The sequence below is a fragment of the Pan paniscus genome, chromosome 4 (assembly GCF_029289425.2).
Source record: "Pan paniscus chromosome 4, NHGRI_mPanPan1-v2.0_pri, whole genome shotgun sequence".
NCBI classification, from domain to species: domain Eukaryota; kingdom Metazoa; phylum Chordata; class Mammalia; order Primates; family Hominidae; genus Pan; species Pan paniscus.
In genome coordinates this window covers 149,453,459-149,479,248 of record NC_073253.2, presented here as the reverse complement: position 1 = coordinate 149,479,248, position 25,790 = coordinate 149,453,459, and the positions used below count along the sequence as shown (strand labels likewise).

The 25,790-nt window shown below is 41.2% G+C and overlaps 1 protein-coding gene and 1 long non-coding RNA gene across 3 annotated transcripts in view; one reads left to right on the top strand and one right to left on the bottom strand.

Moving 5' to 3' along the window:
- GALNT10 (polypeptide N-acetylgalactosaminyltransferase 10) overlaps positions 1 to 25,790 on the bottom strand; it is a 231,330-nt gene that overhangs the window by 148,972 nt on the left and 56,568 nt on the right. The window lies entirely within an intron of this gene.
- The window catches only part of LOC129393035 (uncharacterized), a 156,192-nt gene extending 130,402 nt beyond the window's left edge, over positions 1 to 25,790 (top strand). Inside the window, exon 5 of the long non-coding RNA XR_010112137.1 lies at positions 1 to 25,790. This exon is cut by the window's left edge and continues 3,702 nt beyond it. This is a non-coding gene — a long non-coding RNA (uncharacterized LOC129393035).

The window sequence follows — 25,790 nt, the reverse complement described above, 5'->3', positions numbered from 1 at the left end:
TCGGGAGGGGTGCTCAGACCTCCCTGTGCCACTGGGATAAGTGAGGAAGTTGGGGAGCGCTTCTTGGTGAAATGACCTAAGAACTGCAGGGAGGCAGCCCTGGAGGCCAGGGCAGGTAGGAACACTAACAAAGGGGCCGCCTGCACCAGGTGGGACAGAAGGGGCTCATTCCCAAGGGTATTTACTTGCCAGGAAATATCAACTATCACTCAGAAGGCAAAAATATGCTGCCAGGCAAAGCATAATTATAAGTTGTATTATTTGAGCTATTCATAAGGAAGGCATGAGACCTGAGAAAATAGCTGTCTCATACGTGAAGGGCCTCATTTCATTTTGCATGCTTTAAAAAATTATGCAGGAAGGAGGCAGAGCAGCAGCCGGAGGTAGGGAGGAAAGCCTTTCCTCTGCATACTGCAGAAGGCTTATTTTCTAAGAAACACTCTATTGGATGACCTGAACCTCAGCGTGGACTCTACCTGCATTTCTGGCTTTCGACTCTTTCCTCTCTAGGTGTGCATTTTAGTTTCCTGAAGGAGTCACAGATGACTGGACATGTGGCATCCACTGGGACATTGTCTAAAATATGTCAAGGCTCAAAAGATGCAAGATTTATAGACATAATGACTTCTGCTTCCCCACCAGATAGAAATGAACACATAATGAGAAGGATAGACAGACAGACACACCCACACACAACGCCTTGGATTTAGAAAGCTTGAATGCAGCAAAATCATCTAAAAGAGGCTTTGGCTCTATTATTTTTATTTTATGTATTTATTTTTTGAGACGGAGTTTCGTCCTTGTTGCCCAGGCTGGAGTGCAATGATGAAATCTCCGCTCACTGCAACCTCTCCCTCTGGGGTTCAAGTGATTCTCCTGTCTCAGCCTCCCAAGTGTCTGGGATTACAGGCACCCGCCACCACGCTGGCTAATTTTTGTATTCTTAGCAGAGACGGGGTTTTATCATATTGGTCAGGCTGGTCTCGAACTCCTGACCTCAGGTGATTTGCCCACCTCAGCTCCCAAAGTGCTGGGATTACAGGGCTTTGGCTCTATTATTAAACCCTTACAGCAAGCACCACCAGATCTACATACAGCCCCAGCCTCATTTACAGGACTCAAATATCTGTCCAGGCTATTGTTTCTTTGGACATACTACTTGTCCACTTTATCCTTTTTTAAGGCATCCAGTGAGCCACACAAGCAAATGAATTTAGACTGGCCACTTGGTATCCCTTTTTTTTTTTTTTTTTTTTGAGATGGAATCTTGCTGTCACCCTGGCTGGAGTGCAGTGATGTGCTCTCGGCTCGCTACAACCTCTGCCTTCCAGGCTCAAGCGATTCTCCTGCCTCAGCCTCCCGAGTAGCTGGGACTACAGGTGTGCGCCACCACTCCCAGCTAATTTTTATATTTTTAGTAGAGATGGGTTTTCGCCATGTTGGGCAGGCTGGTCTTGAATGCCTGACCTCAGATGATCTGCCCATTCAGCCTCCCAAAGTTTTGGGATTATAGACATGAGCCACTGTGCCCAGCCAGGAGTTCCAATTTCACAAGTGACCCTGAACATGGTGTGTAATGACCAGGCCTCAGTCTCTTCATCTGGAGAAGAAGGAGGATACTTCATCCAGCTGACTGGAGGATCAAAGGGCAACATGCATAGGAAAGCGTTTTATAACGTGAAGGACCACGCACATGGAAGTGCTCATCATCGTCCTCTGAACTGGGTCACCCGTGACACCAGTGGTCTCATGTTGTTCAACCAGGGATGCAGAAATCACTCCATTTGCCTCTTATTGTTCTGTAAAAGGCCTGTCAAGCACGTGGGTCCAGGCCATCTCCAGCCTGGCCCTGCCCTTGTTCTTAAGCAGAATGATGCTAACTTTGATTAACTATATAACTGGGTATCCAGTCACACAATTAGACTACATAGAACTAAGTAAAATAATAGAGCTAGATCTAGTATGCATGAGGAATGCCTACTCTACTGTTCCAACTTCAGGGCACACCGCAGGAAATAGATGTGTGGGTATAGGCTGAAAGATGTGAGATGTAAGCTTTTGTTGGGCAGTAGAGTTTGTAGAAGCTCCAGTTAGAAGCCAGATAGCTGACATGCATTTATCAAGTATAGTCACACATGGATGAGTCAAATATGTTCTAAAAGTTGAGACCCCCTTCATCTCCATTAGGAACCTCAGCCAAGCCACTTGGCTTTGAAGGTTAGTCTGGCCTTTGATAAGAGAAAGAGTAAGACCTCTGGACCCGAGGTTGTGGGGCTCAGTATCCCTGCTTGGGTCAGACTACCTGGACTTGTTCTGCTAGCTTCAGTGCCCAGACTCTTTCCTTCTTCCTTCAGACAAGGTCCCACCTCTCACCTTGGTGTCACTGTGGGCTTCCCCTTGGTCTTCTGACTCAAGAGCCCAGTCCCTCCTACCCTCTGCCAGTCCAGCCCCTAATTCCCTTCCAAAGGATGTCCCAGACTCTCTAATGTCCTGTCTGCCTCAACCGTACCAGGCTCCCTCCACTGACACTGTTCTCTGCCCACCAGCCTATAACCACTCACTGTTAGAGGCCTGGAGGCAACCTTGCTTGGGTTGTGGAAGCCAACCTAGTTCAGTAGGTCTGCCAAGTCCACTGGCCCCAGCCACGTCCAGCTGGGCCTGGCTCTGGTTCTGACAGTCTCACATTTCTGAAATATGTCAGGGCTCAAAGGACACAGCATTTATAGATATATTGAGCCAGGCTGCTTTTAGTGTCCTTCTGATACCACATGAAGGAGGAAGCACATCATAATAGACCAAGTGGTTCTAGTATATTATAGATTCTGCTTTCAGAACACCAAATGGATCAATAGGACTTTTTTGTGTGTATTTTTAAAAATTATGTATTCATAAAATCCAACAGAAGAGTCAATAATGTTGGGATGTAGTAGAAAATTCTTGGAAAGGAACAATAATAGCTAGCATTTATTAAGCTTAATACTTTTTAGCAGCACCTGTGCACTTTGGGAGGCTGAGGCAGGCGGATCATGAGGTCAGGAGATGGAGACCATCATGGCCAACATGGTGAAACCCCGTCTCTACTAAAATACAAAAAATTAGCCGGGTGTGGTGGCAAGCGCCTGTAGTCCCAGCTACTCGGGAGGCTTAGGCAGGGGAATCACTTGAACCTGGGAAGTGGAGATTGCAGTGAGCTGAGATGGTGCCACTGAACTCCAGCCTGGCGACACAGCAAGACTCTGTCTCAGAAAATATACAATAATAATAATTTTTAAGACCCTGCTTAAAATCCTCCAATGGCTTCCCATTGCTCTTAAGATGAAACCAAACTCCTTCCGAGGCTTAGAAGGTTCTATTCGGCCTGATCTCTGCCCACCTCTCCAGCCCATCCTGTGTCATGTTCCCATGGCCTCAGAACTCCAGTGACTTCTGTAAGTTCCTCAAATGCACCTCACTTTCTCCTATCACAGGACCTTTGCACATGCTGTTTCCTGTACCTCAAACACTCTTCATACTCTGTTCCCACTCCACCAAATTCACTTCACATTTCAGCTCAGATGTCATTTCCTCTAAGAAGGTCTTCCCAGACCTCTTAAGTCCAAGCCTCTGGCAAGCACAGTATGGTCCTTTCCTTCAGAGCACTAAGTCAGCAGACTTTTATTTAGAGTGATTGTTACATGAATGCATGTCTGTGCCTGGACTGTAAGCTCTAGAAGAGCAGGCAGTGTCTGTTTGGCTCACCATACACCTGGCTTACTAATAGCACTGTACCAGACACATACAGGTGCTCAGTAAATGTTAGCTGAATAAACTGAATGAATGGATGAATGGATGTCTACTATGTGCTGGTTCCTGGAATAATTCCTTCTCAATGCACTAGCTCATTTTATCCTCAAAACAACCCCATGAGGTGGGTATAGTTATCCCCAAGGTAGCTAGGATTTTACAAGTGTTAAGTAACTTGCTCAACGCCACACAGATTTAGCAAGTGATAAAGTTAGGATTTGAACCCAGGTCTGCCTAACTCTAATGCCTGCAACTCTTTACTCTGTAAAACCTGACCCCAGCCAAGCCGTAGAGGAACATTTATTTTTCCCTTTTGTTCTAGAGTACAAACTATGCCAGAGGGGTGAGCAGAGAGGAAGGGAGAGGTTTTTTTCCTCTTCCACACACCTGGATTTGAGCCACAATGAGATGAGGGCATCTCAGATTCTTTATATTTTCCAAAATAAACTCTATTTTTTAAGTAGGGATGGGGGGTCTCACTATGTGGCCCAGGCTGGTCTTGAACTCTTGGCCTCAAGCAATCCTCTCGCCTTGGCCTCCCAAAGTGTTGGGATTACAGGAGTGAGCCACTGCACCTGGCTCCAAAGTGAATTTTAATATTAATAAGTTCCCTGGAAACTTCTTGAGAAATCCATTTCCTCTTCCTTTTCTCATATGAGGTGCTCTTAAGACCTATACCAGAGTATAATTTAAACTTTATTAAATGAGAAATAAATCTCAGGTGTTACAACACTGATAATTCAGGTTTGATCTGTTATACCACCTAACACTACCAATAAGAATGCAAGTCCAAAGTTACACACCAACACACTTCCTTGAACAGATTTTTCTGAATGAGATTTAATATTCTTTTGCCATCTTTATGAACTTAAGGATATCCTAAATTGTTACTCAGATGTGCACACTGTTTATCCAGACCTGTCTGCTCTACTGTCTCTTCCCCTCGAATGTTGTCATTTGGGGCTCCTTAACTCTAATGTGATATTTAGTCTGGGTGAGAGCCTGAAAGTACAGCTACCTCTCTGGTAAGAAGTTGCTTGGATGCTGTTTGGCTGAGTCTCTTTAGCCAACCCAGGGAGTGTAACCTTTTATGGTGGACTCGTAGGAGTCTGAAGCTCCATGAGTGGGTTGACCCTCTAACACTGTGGTATTCAGTGAACTTCAGTGTCAATGGACTGTGCTGTGCCCAATATTTGAAATGACGTCATGGGTGAACTCTTCACAGGTAGGGACTTGCTCCCTTACAAGGTGCTTGGCTAACTTTGCTTTGGTGATGGAGTCTGTTAATTGTATGTACCATCTGACCTTGCTAATAACTGCTCAAGCTGCAAACCTGCTTCTAAAGTCACTATGTTATAAGCAATTATTTGGCTCTGTGCAAAAATGTTAATTTCATGCTTTGTAAACACATCTCTTGTAAAAGACCAAGCTGCCTATAAAATTTGCTTTTGACATTCCCAAGATAATCTTCAGGGGAAAGGAAAAAGGGGATATCCTGTTAATCAGTTTCTACAACCTTCTTTTTCTTGAGACTTTTTCTTTTTTTAATGACAAACTAGAGGTGTCAAGTTTCACTGAGGAGGCAGGAAAATACCCAAAGTGAAGACTGGCATCTAAGGATGCTTAAATTCTTGCAAGTTCATTGTGTACTTTCAATTAGGTACAAGGAGTTTGGGAAATCTGGGAAAATCACATGCTTTTGGCTGACTAAACCTAGTGTCTTAAGAGTTAGAAGGCTCTTAGCAATGATTTGGTCTACATACCTCATTATGTTGGCAAGGAAAAGGTGACCCAGAAATGAGACATCCTGCCAGGCTTACACAGAGGTCAACACTGGGGCCAAAAATTGAACCCAGAGGCCTTAATTTCTAAGTAGCGTATTTTCCAGCAAGACATGGGCCCTAGGGCAGACAGGGAAAACCTAAACTGTTTTTTAAGAAATGAAGAACTCCAATCATCCTCTTCTCCAGTGATTTTCTACAGGGCTATGTGTTTCCTGGCATCCTGCTGGGCAGGGACAAGAAAGCAGCTAAAGAAGCAGATCACCGAATTCAATTCAAGAGGCATGTCTGGGTCACCTACAACAAGTGCTTCTCACATTTTCTGCCACCCTCTACCCGCTACCACTTTCCCCAAAAAACATCATGTGCTTAGAGCAGGAGCATCTGGGAGGCTTTTGGCCCCAAGTAGCCACAGCTACTTTGCTTCACCTTAAATATTCATCCCATATTGCAAATCGTACTTACCACGCCATGATTTGGATGTTTTATTTTAACTTTATTTTAATATAAAAATGTGTTTCTCTTCCTGTCTTCTCTAAATAGTTTGGGTCAACTTCATGCTTTTGGAAGGAATGTTGTGATTACCCAGCATGAACTCACTGTATGAAAGATCATACAAAGGCATGGCATCCAATTAACTCCAATATTAGCAGAAGGTGCTAAGATCTACAGGGGACTGAAAGCCCAGGTAGTGAGCTATGGGTACACAGGAAAAGGAGAGATCAACAAAATTTGGAGCAAAGTTCTCCAGAAGGATGAATAAGTTCTGTTTGTTTTAGAGGGTCTTGCTCTGTCGCCCAGGCTGGAGTGCAATGGCACAATCAAGCTCATCGCAGCTTCTAACTCCTGGGCTCAGGCAATCCTTCCACCTCAGTCTCTTGTGTGGCTAGGACTACAGGTAGGCACCACCACACCCTGCTAATATTTATTTATTTTTTTTATTTTTATAGAGGCAGGGTCTGGCTACCTTGTCCAGGCTTATCTTGAACTCCTGGTCTCAAGGGATCCTCTCACCTCAGCCTCCCAAAGTGCCGGAATTAAAGACTTGAGTCATCATACCTGGGAAGCTGTTTTTTTTTTTTTTAATGATAGTCTTTAATTTTATTTTCCCTGACTGTAGATTCTTGGGAAAAGAGAAAAGCACAAAGGAGAAAATTTAAATCCCCTATAGGAAACTAGGTAAAGGGTTCATAGGATCTCCCTGTAATTTTTCTTACAAGTGCATGTGAAATCCATAATTAACTCAAAATAAAAAATTTAATTAAAGAAATCCTCCATAATCCTACCGTCCAATAATCATCACTGTTAAGAATTTTGTAGTTCCTTTATTCATCTTGTTTCAATGCATGTGCCTGAAATCTGAAATCTAAAGACCTAATTGGAGGTCTGGAGCCTGCTTTCTTCACTCATGATATGTCAAGAGAAATTTCCTGCTATTAAAAGTTCTTTGAAAGTATTTTCAAAGAATGTATTATATTTGAATACACGGAATATCATATTCCCTAATGCTCGATATTTACTTGCTTCCAGTTTCCTACTATTAAATTGTTTTCATGTTACATATATTTTGCCACAATAGAAAAATTTCTTTAAGTTTCAATAAACATTCTATACATCCCACATTTCTGATTATCACCTCAGGCTGGACTCTCAGAAAGAAAGCTTCTGGATGAGTTTTTTAAAGTTCTCATTGCATGTTAATAAATTTCTTTTCTGATGGGAGTGGAGGAAGGTGGGCAACATTTTTTTTTTTTTTAATGAGATTGAAACATGTCTCAATAGAAAAACTCCAGGCAACTGCAAAGTGCCTAATTGGCGATTTTCAAATGCATGGCCATCTGGGAGCCGGGTAAGAGGGTCCAGAAAACCGAAAACCCACCTGCTTGCAAACTGGGGTAGGTGCTTCATCCAGCTGTCATGCTTTCCTGACATCTCAATGCAAAGTGATCTTTGAAGAGAGATGCACTAAACCAGGACATATGGGACTGTCTTTTGTAAAAGGAGGCTGTTCGCTCTTCTCCTAGGAGGGTAATAACTTGGGAAATATGCATAAACCATTGCTGCTAGGATATAAACAGCATAAAATTATCCAAACTTGGAGCCATTAAAGATGCACATTGTGAATTTAGAATCAAAACACTCTATAAATTCATAGCAAATCTGCACATTGAAAACTCAGTCTGTACACTGTAAAAGCAGTAGTTGGTTTAAAGACTTTTGCAAATGCTCCTGAGTGTATTTCCTGGGTAGCCATGAGGTGTGAAATCAGTGGGCTTCTCTTGTGAAAGGCCTCGTCAGCATCAGGAAATTGAAGACATTCTGAGGTCCCTTATTTCCTGAGGTCCCTTCCAGGTCTACTGTTCTCAAGTAGGGTTTCACCCTTTGTTCTGGAAGGGATGTGCACAAATTTTCCTTCAAGACTGCATGACACCCTGCTGATTGTCTGGGGGAAGGGGAACAGGGAACTAAAGTCTTGACATGTTACCACAAGGCTCCCTACGTCCATTCCCAAACTATAAATACTGCAAGAAGGGGAGAACATGTAAGGTTTAGAATACTCATCAAGAAATCTGTCTCTCCAGAAATTACGCTCGCTGGCTATTTTAGTGTTTCCCTTAGAGACTGGTAAAGAAAGTTAGCCTAACTACTGCCCCTGGAATGATCCTAGAATGAGGTCAGGAAGGGAGCTCTGACTGGTGTTCCCATTGGCTATAATTTCTGGCCCACTGGAAGTCATAAGAAAGCCTACTCTTTTGACAGTTGGCATGAAGAGCCCACAGTATTGGGCTGTAGATTTCAGGCACTCCCTGAGAACTGCTAAGTGGGGGTCTGTACGGCTTAGAAATGCAATTGATTTCATCCAAGAAAAGAGGAAACAAGTGTTCATTTATCCTTGTCTTGGACAGAGACCAAAAGGGTCACTGTGGACAGCCAAAAGCCCTTTGACTTATCTCTGTCTCTTGGTATTCTAAAAATTCCACCTCATTGTCTTGTAAAAATACTATGTGTCAGCCTACAATTTTGAACAATTTCAATAGAAAAGTTTTAAAAAGAGTAAAAAGATTTACTCTTCTTACCAAGATTTACCGATTGTTAATATTTTACCGCATTTGCTGTCTGCCTATATATACATTATATACATTTTTTTTTCTGAGTCACATGGAAGTAAACTGCAGATATCATAATGCTTGGTCACTGAGTACCTCAGCATGCATCTGTCGAGCAAAGGAACATTCTCCTATATAACCACAATTCTATTATCACATTGATATAAATTATTATCTAATACATACTCCATATTCAGGTTTCCCATTGTCCCCCAAATCACTTTTTTTTTTTTTTTTTTTTTTGAGACAGAGTCTTGCTCTGTCTCCCAGGCTGGAGTGCAGTGGCATGATCTCAGCTCACTGCAACCTCCGCCTCCCAGGTTCAAGGGATTCTCATGCCTCCACCTTCCAAGTAGCTGGGATTATAGGCATGCACCACTAGGTCTGGCTAATTTTTGTATATTTAGTAGAGATGGGTTTTGCCACATTGGCCAGGCTGGTCTCGAACTCCTGGCCTCAAGTGATCTGCCCACCTCAGCCTCTCAAAGTACTGGGATTACAGGCATGAGCCATCACACCCAGCCTTTTTAAAATTGACATATAAATCACATAACACAAAATTTACCCTTTTAAAGCATACAATTCAGTGTTTTTTAGTATTTTTATAAAGTTGTATAAACATCAACGCTATCTAATTTCAGATTATTTTCATCATCCTAAAAAGAAACTCTGTACCCATTATGAGTGCTATGGTGTGAATGTTTGTGTCCCCTCTGGAATTCATATGTTGAAATTCAAATCCAAAGGTAATGGTATTAGGAGGTAGGGCCTTTGGGAGTGATTGGGTCATGAGGGCTTGGATTAGTGCCCTTAGAAATAAGACCCTAGAGAGATTGCTCATCCTTTCTACTATGTAAGGGCACAAATAAGAAGGCACCGTCTACGAACTAGAAAGCGGGCCCTCATCAGACACTGAATCTGCCACTGCCTTGCTCCTGGACTTCCCAGCTTCCAGGAATGTGAGAAATAAATTTCTGTTGTTTATAAGCTATCCAGTTTGTGGTCTTTTGATACAGCAGTCTGAATAGACTAAGACAATTAGTCACTCCCCTTCTCCCTCCCCTGAGCCCTTAGAAACCATAAATCTACTTTCCGTCTCCAGGGATTTGCCTATTCTGGATATTCCGTATAAATGGAATCATGCAATACGTGGTCTTTGTGTCTGGCTTCTTTCACTTAGTATAATGTTTTCAAGGTTCATCCATGTTGTAGTGTGTATCAGTACTTCATTCCTTTTTACAGCTGAATAATATTCCACAGTAGGTATATATACACATATTTTATAAATCCACTCATAAGTAGACATTTCAGTTGTTCCCACCTTTTGTCTACTATAAATAATGCGGCTATAAACACTCATGTACAAGTTTTTCTGTGGCCATCTGTTTCCATTTCTCTTGGGTATATACCTAGGAGTGGGACTGCTGGGTCAATGGTCACTGTATGTTTAACCTTTTAAGGAAATGCCAGACTGTTTTCCAAAGTGTCTACATCACTTATAGAACCACCAGCAATGTCTGAGGGTTCCAATTTCTCCACGTCCTTGCCAACACTTGTTATTGTCTGTCTCCAAATTACTTTTATAGCTATTTTTTCCTCAAACCAAGATCCAATCAGGGATTCTGCATTATATCTAGTTACCATGTGTCTTTCATTTTCTTTAATCTGGACCAATTCACCAGTCTTCTTTTGCCTTTCCTGATGTTAACATTAAAAGAATAAAAATGGGGTCTAGTTCAGAGGAGGGATTTATTCCTGATTCTGATAGGATCCTAAAGCACCCTTCTCTTGCCCATTGCACTGACAACTTGAGGGTCTTGAGGGTGCAGCCTCCAGGGAGATAAAATGGAGCCCAGCTTAGTGCTGAGCACAATGACCTAGTGGCTCTTCCCTGGTAAATGCTTCTCAACCTCTTAAGGCTTCTGTTCAGCATCAACAGGGAGGCTCAGGGGAAGGACAGCAGGTCAGACTGAGGTGGAGAAGAGCATGTCTGATGGACTCTAGGGAATCTGAGTACCTGCTTCAAGTGGTCCTTGGTGATGCCTGCCTGGCTGGGCTGTCTTGAGTGCTGGAGTTAATTGGGGTCACTGAACTACAATGGGGTGTAGCACTGGAGAATAATACCTACCAGCCCCACTGCAGTAATGAGCGCTGACATATATCACATTTCAGACTGTAGCTAATTAAATACTCTACAGCTTCTCCAACAGAAATGAAGATTTGAAGCACTGAGCTGAGAGGGACAGAAGGAGGGGTCTCGTGACCTAGCTCTAGCTTAGCCAAATTCCCTGCATGATGCCAGGCAGGTAAATCAACCTGTCTGGGCCCCTCCCTAATCTACAATGCGGGAGAAAGCAATGCACATGAGATTTCTTTAAATGTTAGGGGTCTCCCATTCTAGGCAAGATACTGTCAGTTAATGTTACTGAAAATAACTCAAATGTATTCCTTGTCAAAGGAAAATTTAGGAAGAGCTAAATGCAATACAGCTAAAGCCTACAAGGTAATACTACCAGTAACCCACATGAACTGTCTCTTCACTTTTATGGAGTATCCCACGACTCTTCCATACATGCTATCTCCTTCATCCCCAAACAGGGCAGATAGGTGTTATCATTCCCATTTTGCAGAGGAAGGCTCACAGATCTAAGGTTAATTCATTCATTCTGGGGCAATAATCATAAAGCATCCACCAAGTGCCAGGTGCTATGCTAGACCCTGATGGCACAATCGTAAGCTAAATAGGTACGGATTTTGCATTTTTGCTGTGAGCTTTCAACTGGGCAGGGAAGACAATAAGTAACAATAACAGGTAAGCACCACTTTCCTAAGGGAACTACAGGGAGTCCATGTGTGGGGCCGTAACCTTGGCTAGGGATTTGCCTCAGGTGTCATTCACAGAAGGTATGAGACCTCTGGTTCCTTCCTTCCATTCTACCAAGGCAGCAGGAGATATATACCTCCGGTAGTAGGAATAAAATTCTCACCTAGGGCCTGCTTAGCTGGTGGAAGAAAAGCAATGGAACACATTTTCCCTTGTTTGGTGCTAAACACAGAACTGTGGAATGAATGCACTTTAGTGTCCAAGGGGCTCATCTCCTAAAGCAACAAGTCCAGATAAGACTCAAGGGATCTTAGGGTTTGAGTAACACCCCCGAGGTCTTTGACCTCACCAGTAGTATGTGGTGTCGCTGGACAGTGTGGACAGCCTGGGTCCCTCCCTGCTCTGGAGCTCTGTTTCTCCACCTGTAAGGTGAATAGGTTGAAGTAATGCTGTTTTTTTTTTCTTTTAGCTTAAACCTACTTATGAGCCATCAGAACTTTCTCTCTTCCTTTCTCCATCAAAAGCAAAGACAAGGCATGATTGATGAATTTCAATGGTGTCTCCTAAAATGAAATTAACAGTGTCAGAAATCTTTATTGACCTGTGAAGTCAGACGCTTCAAGGTTGATTGTCTGGACACAGCTGTTTAACAATGGGTGTCCCCACCCCTGCCCCAGCCCAATTTCACACTCCTTTGCAGTTAATAGGGCTATCCCATAACTCATCCCAAGCAAGTGGAGACAGAATGGCCGGTGTCTACACTTTCTGCAGAGGCTGGTTCATAAAGCAGTATTTATACATTCCCTTTAACCTGACATTGCATTAGATCTATTACCAGTTAATTAAATTGTAACCATTTTATACATGGACTTCTGGTTGTGATCAGCATCTAAATGTACACATCCATGAGGCCACATTGACTCACGGAAGAAGCTAAATAATATTCACTTAAAAGAGCATTAAATTATGCAGAACCATCATGAGCAGTCAACAAAGGCTTCATGTTAAACAGAATTTAAAGGGATGGTATTTGCTACTTTACTCCCTTGAGAAACATATGCTTTTAAAAGTTGTTTCCTATCTCTGAATTCCCTGCGACTAGAGTGGTTTTGAATATTTTCTGATTTGTTTAAAATGAACGATTATAAAACTTCGTTAGAAACATTTGCATTCATTTAAAAAGGGGTGCATCCTGGATTCTGCCACTGTCATAAAGGGAAAAGAGACAGGAGACTAATTAAGTAACAAAGGCTCAGCCAGAAACCTCAGTTCCAGAGGCATAATCTCCTTTGCCAGGCACGGGGCAGATGACTGGCTGCACGCTTGCTCCAGCCTTCTTGGCCTAATCCTCCCTCCTCAGCAAGAAGCATTCCGACAGTGTCTGGAATAATAATGTAATTATGGACAGCTAAAACACCTCATCCATGAAGGACAAGGATTTGGATCCTTTCAAATATGGGAAAGAGAATCAAAGGCACCAAAGGGTGGGTCTTTTTGGGAGGGTTGGGGGGAGGTGGTTAGAACTGTCTCTCTCTTTTATTTTCTGCTAAAGAATATATGCTTCTCAGAGGAGAAATAGTATTTTGACTATGACATGACAGCCATTTAGGCCAAAGTGGCCCCTGCGCACAATCAAAAAACAAACAAAACATCCACAAGTGTATTTCCCTCCAAAAAGCCAATTTGTTTGTTTGTTTGTTTTCTCCCTTCATATTTCTTCCTTGGGTCTAGATTATAAAGTCCTCACTGTTCTGAAAGAAAAGATGTAGGATTGCTGGGAAGAGACTGTGTTTTATGAATTTTATATTCCCTAGATTTAGCACAGTGACTGGTATACAAAAGGTGCTAAATACATGTTTGCTGATTGGTATCAGTTATACTTCATGTTGTTGGTTAGAACTAACTTTGCTAATTTCAATTTGGAAGAAAACAATTTTGTAGAACATTTTGAGTGCAGGGGCTTATAACATATGTAAGAATCGTAACAACCAAAAGCCAAAACCAACACCTAGAGCCATGATTTTCAACCAGCATTCCACAGAGACTTAGGGGCTCAACAGAAGTGACTCAGTGGTTGTTTTAGGGGAGGAGATGGGAGAGGCTGCTGGGCTGCTGCCCTGTCTCATGTCCATTTCAATCAACATAACTCACTTCTACCTGTTTTCTTTGCTACACTTTCACATAAAATATCCTTTGAAGAAATAGTTCCTGCAACTGGATTTTCATATAATCTCAAAGCACCTCCGAAAAAGATACCTATTAATTGCAAAGAGGAAAATGGTAACTTTACGCTGGCAGACATCACCTTAACTAAGTGATCAAAGTTATATCACCCATAATAAGATGTCAGGACTATGCCCTGATATGATGCAAGGAGAAGGTAAACATCTCACTTCTGTGTTATTCTTGCCTAAACGTGTCAAATTAATCATGAGAGAACATCAGACAAAGCCAAACTGGAGGATATTCTGCAAAATAATTGGCTACTGTTTTCAAAAGTGCCAACGTCATGAAAAACAAAAGACTGAGGAGATGTCATAGGTTGAAGGAAACTAAAGAGATCCCAGAACTAAATGTAATGGGTTGAATGTGTTTTAAGAAAAAGAAAAAAAAAAGGCATCAATGGGAAAAACTGCTGATATTCAAATAAAATCGGTACATAAGTTAATAATATTGTTTCAATAATTTCATAGTCTAGATAATTAAACTATGCTTATGTAGGATGTTAACATTAGGGGAAGCTGGGTAAAGGGTACAAAGAATTATTTTTGCAACTTTTTTTGTAAATCTAAAATTATTTCAAATTAAGAGTTTTTTTTTTTTAAAGTTTCTGTAACTAAAAACACTTTAATCACCATTCATGAGAAACACAATTGGACTTTTGTTTGGATTGGACTTTAAATATGGCAAAGGCAGGCCTCAGTGGGGACCAAAAGCAATTCAACCTCATGATCAAAGCCATGAGTTTCAAATAGTCATGAATAGCCAGGCCATAATACCCTGCACCTGCCTGGAGGAAAAGTCCAAAGAGCAGGAAATAAGAATCATTTACAGTGATGAACAGGCTGACCATTCTGCACTAGTGTCAAGAAGCATAGAAAGCCCACATCCGTGTAAGTGACAAGGGTCACAGGCTAGAATCAGTGACCAGGCCAGTGGATACTCCATTTATCTGTGATCAGAATCCCAAAGACTTCACCAATCTCTTCCCAGTGTGAGTCCTCACTAGACAAGTCACACAGCCTTGAACTTATTTTATAGAAAAAGGACAGAACTCTTGTCTTGCCAAGTCTACTGATTTAGGTATATGTGTGTGGATTTTAATGTTATTCATTTAAAAAAGTTTGACTATCTGGTTTCCCCGGCAATGCCCAATTATTCCCTAGCATAATGTAAGGAATAAGCAGTGATGGAGAACTGCTCAAGACAATAGACACTGAATAAGAAAAAAAGCACTGTAGTTTGGAGACACAGGCTCTCAGTACATTCTGGGTCTACTTTTCTCTAAAGGCTCATGGATATAGAGAAAGGTATGGGAGAGGAGGGAAAGGTGGCATATTGATAGTAGCCTGAATCAATTCAGGCTTCATCTCAAAAATCCCTAAGAATTTTGCACTCTATTTCATAACATACTCATGTTTATTTTTATATAAAAATTACAGTCCTTCCTAACTCCTTTCTTCCTTCTTCTCTTGAAAAGAAATGCCGTATTTATTCTGTAGATTTTTGCACCTGCTGACATATACCTTAACTTCTAGAAGCATGATGCAAAAAGGCTCAGAAAATGTTAATTTATGTATTGTAACAGCGTATTCTGGTAGTGCAAAGAAGTGTTTCAAGAAAGATTTTTAAAAACAGATTTAAATCTTAATAGCACAAACATATCTGCAAAATCCACTCATCCAGAAAAACCTCACTCCCTAATGATGTCAGATAAATGTAACATTGCTTTACCAGGAAGCTATGTTAAGACCCTAGGAAATCTATATTGTACATATATTAGTCATGCATGGGAAAATAAAGCTTGCCCTTTCCTTTTCTCTTTTTTTTTTTTAAACGGAGTCTCACTCTGTTGCCAAGCTGGAGTGCAGTGGTGCGATCTCAGCTCACTGCAACCTCCGACTCCCTGGTTCAAGCGATTGATTCTCCTGCCTCAGCCTCCCCAGTAGCTGGGATTATAGGCACGTGCCATCTTTTCAGTTACAGAAGCCAATAAATTCCCTTTTCCACTTAGGCCACTTTGAGACAAGTTTCTGTCACTTGCAATTGAAAGAGTCCTAAGACAAATGTCGTTTAAAAATAGAAAACACAGGAAGGCAGAGATGAAGTGGGTTTTTCTAATCTCTAAAACTCAACTTTAAGATCCAGGGTGAGGCAGCTTTGGTCAGGTGAAAGTATAGTCACAAAGACATGAAGGTATAAAGGAGTAAAAGGCACACTGGTTTCAATGTCAGCAAGCCAATTTCAAAATGGACTCTGCAACTAGCTAGATAAGTAGCTTTGGGGAACTGCTAAACCAGAGTCTCAGTTGGACTTTGCAACTGGCTAGATAAGTAGCTTTGGGCAATTGCTTAACCTGAGTCTCAGTTTATTTTCATTTATTTTTTATTTTTTTGGAGACGGGGTCTTGCTATGGTGCCCCAACTGGTCTCAAACTCCTGGCTTCAAGCAATCCTCCCACCTTGGCCTCCTAAAATCCTGGGATTACAGGAATGAGCCACCTGTAATGCCTGGCCGAGCCTGTTTCTACACCTTGAAAATAAAGGTGACAACTTCACAGGGTTGGTATGAAAACCAAAGAGTTAATGGATGAAACAGCTAAGCACTGCCCAATCAAAACAATCCTTTCTTTTCTTTGCTGGGGTACATGATAAGATGGGAGGAGATGGGGTGTGCATGCACTGTTGGGAGAGCTTCTGAATTTGGGGAGACATCTGTTGAAGCCTGTATAGAAGGACTAACATCAAAAACATCGGCCATTGACTCTGGAACAAGGGGGAAAATCAAACCATCTCACCCAAACACTGTGACAGTGTTTGAAGAATATGTGAACCAAACATTTGACTATATCTTCATCACAAGCCCTCTCTCTTTTATAGAATTGCCTACTCCTAATATTCAAGAACACAATTGTATTCATCTTATGGATCTTCAGGGGAATTATCCAGTATTAGGTTTTTAAAAGCTGGCTCCTGTGACACACCTAAAAAATCCCACTCCCTAGTGATATGAAATAATAAATGAATGAGCAAAATGAATGAAAACAGATGAAACTGAATGAGAGAAATCAAATAATGAAAAAAAGTCTCAAACTGCAGGTCTAAGGTCATCCATCTATAAGGGACCACACACAATATTAAAAAAAAAAAAAAACAGCCTCTGTTTAAAAATCCAGGAAGTTCTCTTAAAAAATCCAAATGTCCAGTTTCTGTCAAAAAACCAGAAGCCCTGGCAAGCCAAGCCCTGTATTCCTGCATGACAGCAATTGGCAGGAGCTAAGTTGGCAGAGATGACCCCAGGGATGGTGGGCAGGTGTCACTCATTCAAGTGGCATACCCAAAGCCCTGTAAGGATCTGTTTTTGTCTACCTTGAGAAGGAAGATCTGGGAGCTCAGGGAGCCATAACCAGACTTCTCCTCTGTCAACCTCCCCACTCTAGAGGCAGTTATATGGTTACTTAAGAGAGTTATACTTCACTGGTAATGGATGCACAAGTCTATGATAAACTAAAAAACACTGAAATGTGAATCATATCTCAATAAAACTGTTATTTAGAAGAAGAGAGAGAGGAAGAAGGGAAGGCAGGGGAGAGGAGGAGAGGGGAGGGGAGGGGAGGGGAGGGAAGGGAGGCTTCCTGCAGGGTAAGGTTAGGTTTTGTGATACTGACAAGGCCTACCCCTTAGTAACCTCCCAGCTCCCATTTTAGTGCCCTTTGCCTACTCCTTGAGAGAAAAACTTGGTTTCCAGCCAGCCACCAGCGTGGGAAAGTGTGGGAAAGTGGAAGACATACTAGACCTGGAGGGAGGAAACCCTGCTTTATCATTTTCTTGCTCTGTGACCTTGTACAAATCAATATGCCCCTCTGGGTCTCAGTGACCCTACTATAAAATAAGGAGTATAACCATTGAGCTGCTTAGGTCAAGGAGTGTTGACCAACAGTAGAGATAATGTCTGTGAAAACATTTTTTTAACCTATAAAAAGTTCTATCAGGTGCAACCAATACATGACCTCATGATACCACATCTCTGTCCTATGCTTGTGGCAGATGTAGTTTATCAATCACGACACTCTTTCTCATTATACCCGGCACTGCAATTGCTTATCCAAGAGCCATTTCCTCCTTTTGCCATGCCAGCAGGGCCCTGATTTTCACATAGGTACCAGATTTCCCTCACATAATTGAGGGATATATCTGGACGAGTCTGCACCAATCCTGGTGGTCCCATTTTCCTAATTATTAGAGATTAGTTCAAGGATAGGGCCAATTGAGGGAGTCTGTTCGGGGTTAGAGACAGGAGTTAGGGAAAGGATTTTCTGACTGATTAGAAGGTAATAAAGGGGCTGGGCATGGTGACTCATGCCTGTATCCCAGCACTTTGGGAGTCTGAGGTAGGAAGACTGCTTGAGCCCAGGAGTTGACCAACCTGGGCTACATAGTGAGACCTTGTCTCTAAAAACAACAACAACGATGCCCTTCTCTGCTTCTGGGAGGAGCTCCTACAGGAATCTTACATCTCTGAAGGAAAAAAGCAGACATGCAGAGGATGATAGCAAAGAAAGATGGGAAGAACCAGGTCCCTGATGACATTATTGAGCTGCTAAATTACCTGCCCCTGAACTTCTTGTTGTCTTAATATATTCAATGCACTTATTGTTTTGGTCATTTCGAATAGAATTTTCTGTTACTTGCAGCCAAAAGTATGCTAATTTATATACTCAGCAAGCTGTAATGTGGCCTTAGACATCTTCTTAATACAATGCTTCAGAAAGTCATTATCAATTGATCAGAATTACCACTCGGCATAAAAGTATGCTTGCCTTCCTGGGGCTACAGACTTTTTTCAAAGAGGTATTGATGCCAGTAAAAAATTCCTGATTTGATGTTATCCCTCTTTCAGGAATTCATTACTAATAAAAGTTACCTGGAGACAGAAAAAAAAAAAAAAAAGAAAAGAAATAAAGAAAAGAAACACCTCTGTGGGAATTCTGGGACCAAAAGGGCTGCAAAAAATAAATAAAACATCTCTTAGTAAACATTTCTTTGCCAACAGGAATGATTCTTCAGTGTGATCTCAATATTTATGAGCATCTACTATATATGTAAGAGGCACTGGAAGAATCAAAGGGATGAAGAATAAGATGGCCATAGAAGCAACAAAGTTCTTCAGTATCTCTGAATCCCCACAGAAACACACACAAAGCAAACATAGAAAAATCCACAAAACAACATATACAACCAAATTTGCTAACAAGGCATCCCTATGAACCCTATACAAGTGGGTGAGAGCAAACCACTACTAACCATGAGGCTTCCATGTTACCAGCACCTGTGTGGGAGGAAATAGGAAGCAATGGAAACAGTGGCTGCTGGTCCTGAGAGCATAACGAAAAAACAGCCAACATTCTCTGGGAGAGCACTATGGGCTAAGGTAAGAACTGCAGTCAAAACTGGGAGGATTTCTGCCCAATGCAGTAATGGGTGAGTGTAGAAGGTCCACAGTGAGCAGGTCTGAAGGGGACGGGGCCACCTCACTCCTATGAACTCTTAAAGCTGATCTTCTAGGGCGGATCAAGACCTGCACTGAGGTAGATCTGCAAAGAGGGAAGTCCAAACTGAGCAGAACAGGAACAATGGAGACAAAGGAAAGAGGAATTTCAGATAAAAGTAGGAGAGAGAAACACAGCCAGGAAATCTAAGAAAGCAAGCCACCATGTTTTTTAATACTACACCAAAAAAAAAAAAAAAAAAAAAAAGGAGGCTTTATGAAGTTAGAAAAGCTTTCCTGAATCCCACCTTCTTCTGAAAGTTCAAGACAACTAATTTCACCAAAATATGGATAACTTAAAAGTACTGATGTCAAATCCCATACTAAATTGTTATTTTTTAAAAAAATACAAAGCAGAATATTTTCTTTTTTTTATTATTATTATACCTTAAGTTTTAGAGTACATGTGCACAATGTGCAGGTTTGTTACATATGCCATGTTGGTGTGCTGCACCCATTAACTCATCATTTAGCATTAGGTATATCTCCTAATGCTATCCCTTCCCCCTCCCCCCACCCCACAACAGTCCCTGGTGTGTGATGTTCCCCTTCCTGTGTCCAAGTGTTCTCATTGTTCAATTCCCACCTATGAGTGAGAATATGCAGTGTTTGGTTTTTTGTCCTTGCGATAGTTTGCTGAGAATGATGGTTTCCAGCTTCATCCATGTCCCTACAAAGGACTTTCTATAGACAATGAAAGCATGCCTGAAAGACATGGTCACAAAACAGATCAAACTGCAACCTATGTTTTCAAAATTAGTTAAAAGACATTAAGAAAATGCTCTAAGGTATACAACGTAAGTTAAAATTACACTCAGAAATGAGGCAACAAATTCAGCAAAGAACTAGAAATAAAAGAAAAAAAAACATTTCACAAATGAAGACTAAACTAAAAAAAAAAAAAAAAAAACCACTAAAAAACCAACCAAACAAACAAACAAAAAACAGTTAATGCCCCAAATAAGTGAAAGCAGATAAAAATTTTAAATCAAGATGAAATGGGGAAAAAAAGAGGTAAAGACTCAAAAGAAAGTGACTACAGAGAAATACCAAAGACAGGTAATGAAGATCTAACATACAGATAAGATGAGCCCCTGAATAAGAAAACCAAAACAAGGTAATAAGGAAAAAATATGAAAAACTAAAATTCAATAAAAATTTCCTGAAATTTAAGGGAAAAGAAGATTTGAAAGCACAAACTGAAAGAGCCCAGGACATAACTTAAGAATGTCAGCTCAGGACAACCAACACTAAGGCATTAATTTACTGAAAAAGAGGAAGGAAGGAATGAAGGAGAAAAGTAGGGAGCATCCTTTTAGATATCTAGAAAAAAAGAGCAAGGGACTTATAAAAGAAAAAAAAATAGATTATAACCAGATATTGTAATGGTAGTAAACATCTTAATGCCAGAAGAAACTAGAATAACAAGATACGCAAGGAAAGAAAAAGTGAACAACAAATTTTATATCCAGCAAAACCGACCTTCAAGTATAAAGGGCAAAACTGTTATCAATATCTAAGTACTCAGAAAACATTGTTCCCACTAGTTCTCCGTAAGGAATCTACTAGAGGTAGAGCTTCAGGCAAGCAAACTGATTGGAGAAACATCAACATACAAACTGATGGTGAATATTAACTATATACTCACCTATATACTCAGCTGTAGAACTAAGTGGAAGTTAAGAGGGAGACAGTGGTATAACATAGATACAGGACAACTATAGAAACAATGGGGGAAATGGGAGAGCATATGCAAAAAATACTGTTTAGTGTTTTCCATAATCATATCAGTGGTAGCATTAGTATTGCTATTCTGATATTGTTGTGTGTATAACATGGGTAAGACAAGAATCTAATTCTACTACCTCCTGTATCCTTGAAAACCAGGGCTCTTGCTATAAAGAAAGGAGCTACAGAAATATAATAGAGAAAAAATTCTACAGTCTTTAATTTAAATATATATTTATGAACTCACAGGGTATTTTCTCTTTAAATGTAAATAAAATACAACTATAAACATATTTATAATCTCCTCCCCCTGTCCAATCTCAAGGCAAGAAACAAGCCCAGCAGCAAAGAGCATTCCTAATGCCCAATTTGTGGTCTTAAAATACCATTTCCCTCTAAAAGAAACCAAGCAGTTTCTTAGAGAAATGATGAATTCCAGGTCTGGTGTAGGGAATGTGCCAGATGGATCTGGAATATCTTAATGCAGCAGAGAGCAAGGCAGTCATCAAAGACTACTGAGGTCATGTCACAAGGACTCAGGGTCCAATTTGAAGAGATTCCCACTGAATAAATGAAAAAGAAATGATAGAATACCAGAAGATGTAATGTGCCTCCTGGTGTAGAAACATGGCATCCCCTAATTCTTGCCAGAGGGGTCAATGCCAGTCTGACCAAGTCTCTGGATCCAGCTGCCAATTTGCAAAAAGTAAAGAAAACTGAGGAATATGTTAACTTGAACCACGAGAGTAAAATCAGCAAAATCCAGACTGTGGAAAATCTGACAGGTCTGTGTTGTTCAACAGATAAATTGCAAGGAAAAGAAAAAATGAAGGGGAAACCTGTAGATTGAGACTTTAAAAACATCACACTTAAAAATGGATAAGGCTAAACTAATATGGGTACACATTCGGGTGATAAGTCCATTTTTAAAATGAAAAGAGTGACTAGTATAAAAGTAAGGTTACTATTAAGGGGAAAGAGGGGGCTGTGATCAGATGGGGCACAAGAAGGGGTTTCTGGAGGGAATGGCAATGTTCCACTTTTTAGCCGGTAGTGGCTCCAAAGGGGTTCACCTTATAACAATTCATTACATTCGCAGTTTTGTTTAGCTTTCTGTATCTTGTATTTTATTTTGCAATAAAAAGATTGTCTAAAAAAGATAGGGACAAGAGGGAGAATAGAAAGTCTCTGTTTTTATCCCAGTCCCTGGACATGTTTGTGTTGAGACAGGGATCATGAACAGAATATATTCCAGATACAGGGCACAGCCTGAGCAAGGCAAGAAAGTAGAAACCAGACATGTGGCAAATTCTGGCAATAGCAGATATTCCTGTTTGGTTGTGCAATGGCTATATGCAGAGGATATGGGAGAAAATAAAAACTAAGAAGTCAGGGCATACTGTGGAAGTCAAATTATGTCAGGACAAGATGTTTGTAATCTTTTAAGCAGCAGAGAATGGGTAAATGTTTCTCAACAAGGATTGACACCTAGATTGAGCGACTCTGGTGGTTATTTCTCACTCTAACCCCCTCCTCCTTCCTAACAGAACTCTGATTTTGTCCAGTGATCCATCCTGGAGGTTTCAGTGTCTATGTGTGATGTCTGGAACTGTACCAGCCATCTCGGGGCGATGAGAAACTTTACCCTGGGGAGTACATGCTGTACATGTACATTTAAGTACAGAGAAGTGGCAGGAATATGAATTTCAGATTATGCTGCTGAGCCACTGAATGAATTAACCTCATAGTCACCCTTGTGCCAGGGTTCTTGATAAATGAAATAATGAATCTCCATATCATTTAAATGAGCTGGGTCTTCCATCACTTGCAGCTGAAGCAGCCAAAATGATGCATGGGCTTTATGGAAAAATAATTTAAAAGCCCACCTAGACACTTGGAAGTAAGACTCCAAGAAAGAAAGACCAAAATGCCTTTAAATAGTTTCCATGCCATCAGTGGTCCAAAGGACTGACTTATCAGTTGCCCTGAACAATCTCCCAGTTCCACAGAAACACATAGGGGGCTGCAGCAGCCAGTTTAAGTTTACCACTTAATCGCACAAGTCTAGCTGGTGTCAAGCTCTTAAAGGAGTTGATCCCCGGGAACGGGGAGAAAAATGAAAAGGAAATAAAATTGAACAGTTGCCTGCAGAAAACACCAGCTGTGCATGATTGATTTCCATGTAATCTCCATTTGTCTCCCTGAAATTTCTTCATCAGATTTCTGGCACAGGGTCACAGGGAGGCCTGATGCTGCTCATGCCTAGAGTGTGGTCAAGAAAAAAAAATTCCCTTATATGCCCCTGAAGGCCAAGGAGGCCAACATGGGTGATCTGTGGGGTACCAAGAGAGAGAAGCTTTTCTTCTCCTCACCCAAAGGCAATACTCAGACCATAGGCTTCTGCTGCCTAGGGTAAAGGGCAGCCCTGTAGGCTACTTTAGTAGAAGTTTTGTCTCTCAAACTGGTAGACTCCTGTGACCTGGGGAGTTTGTGCCTCTCTTGGGTATCTTCAGTCCATCAACTGTTTGGGGCAGGTGTCTTGGCCCTGACAACAGTTGGTATGTAGGACTCCTCCATGGACCCATCTATCCTGAAACCCACAAAGGGAAACAAGTTATGGGGGGGGGGCTGGAGTTGGCCTTGGTCTTACTGGTGGTGGGCATAGGATTAAAAAAGAGTAGAAGAAAATGGAAGGGCAGGATGAATTCTACCCTGTTGTCATTTCAAAGTGCCACCCATTTTGCTTGATTTATGCTGTCTGCCTTGGACTGAATGCCCTCTGGTATTAATATTGGTGTGTGCATTTGCCTGCTTTGTCTCTGCCCACTGGAATGGAGCTCACTTGCTCAAAAGGAACAGAAAGAGCACCTAGGACAGTGCGGTCCCCAGTCCGGCAGCATTAGCATCTCCTAGAAACTTATTAGAAATGCAAATTCTCAGGCTCCACATCAGGCCTACTGAATCACAACTTTGGGCATGGGGGCCAGAAATCTGTGTTTGAACAACTGCACGTCAGGACTAGACCAGGAACTGCATTATGTGAAAGGAAAAGGGGCAAGCCCAGGAACTTAAAGTGACTTACCTAGGATCAGATAGCTGGTAACACAGGGACTAAACTAGAAGCTGGATTTGACTCCTAATCTTTCTCATTGCACCAGAAAAGGAAAGCAAAGCTGCAAAGCTACTGAGAGCTCTTTCAAAACCATTCTTAGCCATTTCTAGTATCTCCATATACATTCCAGCAACTTATCTGGAGCCTGGAGCCTAAAATACTGCCATTCCTCATATGGGACTATAAGACTGGGTCAACCTCTCCTGCTCTGACTCCTCTATATGACCAGCATGAAAGAAAAATGCCCTCATTCCCTCAGTGGCCTAAGCCAGAAACCCAAGGAATGGTGAGGCGCAGCAGTTAATGAATCCAGGAGCTGATTTTTTGAAAAGATCAACAAAATTGATAGACCACTAGCAAGACTAATAAAGAAGAAAAGAGAGAAGAACCAAATAGACACAATAAAAAATGATAAAGAGGATATCACCACTGATCCCACAGAAATACAAACTACCATCAGAGAATACTATAAACATCTCTATGCAAATAAAGTAGAAAATCTGGAAGAAATGGATAAATTCCTCGATACATACACCCTCCCAAGACTAAACCAGGAAGAAGTTGAATCTCTGAATAGACCAATACAGGCTCTGAAATTGAGGCAATAATTAATAGCTTACCAACCAAAAAAAGTCCAGGACCAGACGGATTCACAGCTGAATTCTACCAGAGGTACAAGGAGGAGCTGTTACCATTCCTTCTGAAACTATTCCAATCAATAGAAAAAGAGGGAATCCTCCCTAACTCATTTTATGAGGCCAGCATCATCCTGATACCAAAGCCTGGCAGAGACACAACAAAAAAAGAGAATTTTAGACGAATATCCCTGATGAACATCAATGCAAAAATCCTCAATAAAATACTGGCAAACCGAATCCAGCAGCATATCAAAAAGCTTATCCACCATGATCAAGTGGCTTCATCCCTGGGATGCAAGGCTGGTTCAACATAGGAAAATCAATAAATGTAATCCAGCATATAAATAGAACCAACGACAAAAACCACATGATTATTTCAATAGATGCAGAAAAGGCCTTTGACAAAATTCAACAGCGCTTCATGCTAAAAACTCTCAATAAATTAGGTATTGATGGGACGTATCTCAAAATAATAAGAGCTATTTATGACAAACCCACAGCCAATATCATACTGAATGGGCAAAAACTGGAAGCATTCCCTTCGAAAACTGCCACAAGACAGGGATGCCCTCTCTCACCACTCCTATTCAACATAGTGTTGGAAATTCTGGCCAGGGCAATCAGGCAGGAGAAAGAAATAAAGGTATTCAATTAGGAAAAGAAGAAGTCAAATTGTCCCTGTTTGCAGATGACACAATTGTATATCTAGAAAACCCCATTGTCTCAGCCCAAAATCTCCTTAAGCTGATAAGCAACTTCAGCAAAGTCTCAGGATACAAAATCAATGTGCAAAAATCACAAGCATTCTTAAATACACCAATAACAGACAAACAGAGAGCCAAATCATGAGTGAACTCCCATTCACAATTGCTTCAAAGAGAATAGAATACCTAGGAATCCAACTTACAAGGATGTGAAGGACCTCTTCAAGGAGAACTACAAACGACTGCTCAATGAAATAAAAGAGGATACAAATAAATAGAAGAACATTCCATGCTCACGGGTAGGAAGAATCAATATCATGAAAATGGCCATACTGCCCAAGGTAAT